The sequence below is a fragment of the Pinus tabuliformis genome, chromosome 7 (genome assembly GCF_031772625.1).
Source record: "Pinus tabuliformis cultivar Carrire ecotype Pingquan chromosome 7, CPIR1, whole genome shotgun sequence".
NCBI classification, from domain to species: domain Eukaryota; kingdom Viridiplantae; phylum Streptophyta; class Pinopsida; order Pinales; family Pinaceae; genus Pinus; species Pinus tabuliformis.
The window spans coordinates 1975803039-1975808683 of record NC_142293.1 but is presented as its reverse complement, the minus strand read 5'-3'; positions in this window follow the sequence as shown (position 1 = coordinate 1975808683).

Genomic DNA, 5645 nt, shown 5'->3' with positions numbered 1-5645 from the left:
CGTTAGGCTAGATTCACAACTCGTCATCCTACAGCTCACTGGTATCTACTCCGTATGAAATCCAGCTATCTATCGCATGTTCCTAAGGGTCAAAATTTTGGAAAGGCAGTTTGATTCTATTCAATATCAACATATTTCCAGAAACTTAAACACATTAACAAACTCATTAGCAAATTATGTGTTAGATAGACATTTGCAACATTTATAAAAGAAGCATTTCATCAATATTTGTATCAAGATCACGTAACTCAACCAAAATAAAGCTTTGAAAATCAAAAATATATATATATATAACTATTTATGGTTTATACATAATGTTCTGTAACCAAGACAAAATCGGTCAAATTACCCAAAACTAAAAATGCTAGGGGGCACCCTAGTCTAATGATGCTGGTGATAACAAGTCACCGCCTGTGCAATCATGCATAAAAGCCTAGTCCATCGACTCGGCACGCCAGTAGTATGTCGCTACAACATTAGAGGCAGCTCGTCGGTCCTCACATCTGGAATACCAAGAGTGAGACCCTCGACCTAATCTTGCAATGCTGAAAGAGTCTCGGCCACGTCAAGGTCGCGAAGGATAGCCCTCCCCACAGCCTCTCCTACTGGAACGGTAGCTGGTGCTCTCAGACGTGCTGCTGGCCGAACTGGTCCAAATCTGCATGAGCACATGAGTTTTAATTAGTCTTGATAGAAGAAAGCATGAGAACATTATATAAAAAACAATAAACAGAGATATGGTCAAAGAATTTACCGATAGCACCCCATAGCTCACCAGCCGACAGCACCAAATCCAGGTCACCCTGGAAATCTATACCAGCATATGGGCACTTGGAGAAAACCATCTCCTGATGGTTGAACCACTCGAATAAGGTATCAGAGAAGGAAACCTGAGACTGACCAGTGTCAAGCCATGAGGTCGACCCATCTCTGCATCTGTGGCTCAGTCGGTGGAGGTAAACTAAGTGAAATGTACTACGGCTGCATCAGTGGGATCTTTTCCAAGGCAAAAGTGGTCAAAATAGAACCATAACCGAAGTTCTTGGATTTTTCGCTTTTACCTTGGTCAGTTGTTCTTTCATCACAGGGAGTACTGCGTCACACCAGTTAAACACCTTTGGTTCAAGGCATTCCAAGGCATACTGCATATAGGACATGTTAGCCACGCGAAGAGCCACACTACCAGCCAGTCTAGAAAAAGTGAACAGAATGGTCCTCAAGGACCGGTTAGTGACATCTCGGATGTTGATCTTGCTGTCTCTACTCGGCTGAGAGCCCTCTCTGCAATACTGGCGAATATAATCTCTCACGGATTCGCCCCCTTGGGTGGAACCTGATAATGAAATATGGGCACCACGCCTCGATAAACCGGTCAAAAAATAGATGTCCACAACAGTCAAGGGGATGGATTTGCCTCTGATTTGAAACACCTAGTTGGTAGGATCCCATGCATCGAGAAGATATTGCAACAATTTGATTTGTTGCCTCATGCTAGAGATGTGGAAAAACTTGCACAGGCCACAGTTCCGCAGTGAAGTTACCGTTATCAGATCATGTAAAGCGACCATGTCCTCTTCTTCATGCTTGCGTTCTCACCATGTAACAACCATTTTGCTCTGATGAATCTCTGCAAAAATAGCAAGAGAAGAGTCAGGGTTCTGATTTGGCAAAAAACAGGCAAAAATTCTATGAGAAAACAGTGCAAAAGTTTCCCTTCTCGCACCCATCGCACCCCAGCAGTGTACCGGGTGAGATGCATACTAACTGGACAATGGCAACACCAGTATGCATCATACCTTTCGATTTAGGAAGGGTGCGATGGAGCCAGGGCAAATTTTTCAAACCCCAAGGGCTCAGAAAAATAGGGAAACATGCTCAGAATTCAAAAAGGAAGGAATGAAACTGAAGAGCTCAGGTTTAGTGCCTACCTGGTCCAAACGGTGCCAAGAATCATCCATAGAATCTCCCGGAATCAACGGGTGAAAATCAAGAGGCAAAAGCACCTCCAGAGCTCCAACAAAACAAAGTTCAAATTAAATGGTAAAATGAGGGGTAAAAACCACTTTTATATTACTTTTCATGTAATTTGAGTAAAATATTAGTGTTTTAACTCATTTTTCAAACATATATTGTTCATTTCTAATTAGTTTGATGAAGCAATTGAACAAGCAGTACAACCTTCGAAGGAACAAAGTGGTGAAATCAAATAATCAATGACCATTATCATGAGCAGTTTTTATGTGGAGTTCAAGCTCGTTAAAAATTAAACCTAAGAAATGAGCAAATGTTTCCCCCGGAGTTTAAGCTCATTAAAAATGAACCAATTTCCGGTAAATAACCATTGTGAATGCATTATCACCAGCTTTTGAGCCCTGGTCATGTTCTTACCATCACCTCCACTCTGTTTTAGCCGATCATTCACCTCCATTTGATTGTTTACCCCTTTTGAGGAATAGCTACGAAGAGTGATCCTGTTAGCCATCCTTGTGACACTGCCATGTTTGGAAAATTCCAAACCTTACCTGGAATCAGCTGCTACCTGAAATTATCACTCATTCCTCAAAAAACGAGTCTCCCTTAAGCTCTTTTCATCTGACTCGTAAAATATGAAAAGATTGCTGAGCAATTGGCCTCTCCAGCTCATTAAAGCTACCGAGAGTGCTATCCCTCCTCTAGATTTTAATGTTTTTGGACCTGAGGGATTATTACACAAAAATATTGAGCGCTTATTTTGTTCAGCTCATTAAAATTACCGAGATTTCATCCCTTTCGTATTATTTTATACTTTTTCGGACTTAAGGGATTATATGGCAAAAAAGGATTAATGGAGTTTCCTTTACGTCCCTTTCAGACTCTCTAAAATTGAAAAGGACCGAGTTATCTTTGTCGTTAAACTCATTAAAACCAAATAGCAACAAACTTGTCCATATAGACAAGAGCGAGTTTCACTGTCGCTAGGCTCGTTAAAACATAGCGATGGGTTTGCCCGAAGGGAAAATTATAGAACAAGCATATGTTATCCTCCTCAAGCTTGACAAAAATAAATAGGTACTGTTCAGCAATGACTGGGGAAAAATTGGGAAGAAAACTTGAAGAAACTTTATTGGTAGTAAGTCACTCTTGAACATGACACTTTCACTCCACATCCAAATCGGGTTGGGTTATTCCATTCACCGGTCATATCACCATTGGTCCATCGCACCATCCATATTTGGGGTTAACGCTACCAATCCATGTCAGTGTCGCCAGTATGTTCAAGAGAAGTCGCTCAGAGAATTCACCTATGTCTCATCTGCTGCAATACATTCACGCTCCATTGTTTCATGACCACCACCCTGAACCCTGTATCATCAGATTGTTTTCACCTCCAAAATCATTTACTCCATTCCATGTCGTAAATGTGGGATTCATTAAGGCCCTCCTATGATGGGTCACTTCTTGTCGACATCAGCTCATTATCCAAGAAGTCGACCTAGGAACAACCCTTTCATTACTTTGAAGCTTGCATGCCTCAATGGCAAGTTTCTCACTTCCCACAACAAGTTTGCATCAATGGCCTTCAACTGAATGATTTTGTGTGGTGTTCGATGCCAAGTCCCTTTTTCACACCACGCGAATTGTACTATAGTACCTTGAGGATCATCATCATTATCAGTGATTCCTCTCACGCCTATTAACATCTTACATCATTAGCTGGTAATCAGGCGATGTCTTTCCATGTTCGACTCCAGAACATCTTTCACATGGATCGACTTGTACTCTGAGTGATGATTAGACGAGTTTGAAGACCCCGGATCTAGTTTCATCCATCCAGGCTGCGATATATTTAGGAAAATAAAGACATCAAATGTACATCATTGCTACACAGATGATCATCCGAATCAAAGGATGATGGCTCTATCAGAATCATCAGTCTGCCACATAGACGGTTGTTTGTTTTATGTACAGGAAAATGAATTTATAAAGCTGAGCATGGGAATGCTCGCCTCAGCTAGATCATGAAAAATATTATGAAGATAATGTATTGTATTGTATCTTATTACAGGTCGCCTTCCAGCTCCAAAAAACTTTGAATCCTCATGATAAAGCATTTCACCTGACATCAAAAGATTAACGACCTCATGCTTTAGGGGGCAACTATTATATACATTTTTGGGCACTACAACCCCAATCATACATGTCCATAAACCAAGGGCTCCTACGTCCCTAAAAGTGTTGCTTCACACCCTAAAGGAACAAGGTCAACTGATTACATCATCTCCCAGAAGTTGTCCACTGAAAACTGCACAGAACTGGTCAACGCTGGACCATACAGATTGCCTAGTGTAGAGGGTGCGATGCATCTCACCTGCCCAGTGTAAAGGGTGCGATGCATACTGGAAATCCCTTATGTATGGTGCGATGGGCAAGAGTAGACAAATGGTAGAGACAGTTTGCAAGATGGATCGTCATGGAATCTTCCAGAAACTTCTCCTGTGACACTTGCCTCTCTGAATTCACCCAGGGATGAGTAAGAGATCATCAATCTCCAAGTGGAATCAAGAACTATCAGAGGGAGGACACTAATCAAAATCCCAGAAGATGACTCACCCCCCTACAATCATCTATATATGGATCCCTCATCCCAGAGATCCAGAGGCTGGAATTTTGTATCTTGTAAGGAAGTGCTATTGGTTTCTTGGTGGAACATCATAGTGTTGGGTGATCTAAGCTTTTCGTGAGGTGAAGAACAGCTTTCATGCTGGGAGGATGACGCTGGGTCAGAACAATTGGTTGTAATCCTCTTTTCTATTCTTGATATTAATAAAGCTATTCAAGTTTTCCTCCACATTCTTGTATGTTTGATGATATATGCATTTGTGTGGTCAATATATATCTGGTCCTATATTGTTTATGATTGTATATCTCTGTTCTTCGATAGTATTATGCTGCTTTGATTCCATAGGTGCTCTTTGAAGTTGGGTATACGAAGGAAAAAGCGGCAAGGATCTGTCGAAAGGGAGAGGAACTAAGAAAGGAACTAAGCACAAGACTGAGGTTGGTGTCCTTTGTTCCCATCTTATGTACTTCTCATAAAGGAAAGCCAAAGTAGTTTTAGTTTGTTTGTTTCTAAGATAGCTACCAATCTTAGTGGGACTAGCAACTCTGAGTGGACACTAAATTTCCCGATAAAAAACAGGTGCAAATGCAATAGTTCAACTACAGCAGTCTCTGAAAAAAGCATCTAGGAAGTGCAGCGGGCAATTGCTCAGTGCGCTGCCAATCTTGTAGCAGTCTAGGTAGAGTTAGGAGGTCTACGCGCGAAGATATTCGCAATGACAGAGTGACTCGAGGGCGAGTCATGATGTTTTTGTTGGGGACTTGTTGGGCGCGGGATCCCCCAAGGGAAGTTTTGGGGTTTAAAGCCCAGATTTTGGCTAAAAAGTGTAAATCTGATGTAAAGACTCCACATTTTGTGGCCATGGAGCATGAAGTTGTAAATGAGTCATAAGGTTTTCCACCGTCAATTTTGTAACATAATGTTGGCTTTAAATATCTACCCATGGTCCGCAGACCATGGGATTGTATAAATAGAGTGAGGCTCTAAGTTGTAAATTAGTCAATAGAATTAGAAGGATGAAGGAATAGAAGGATAGCGAAAGATC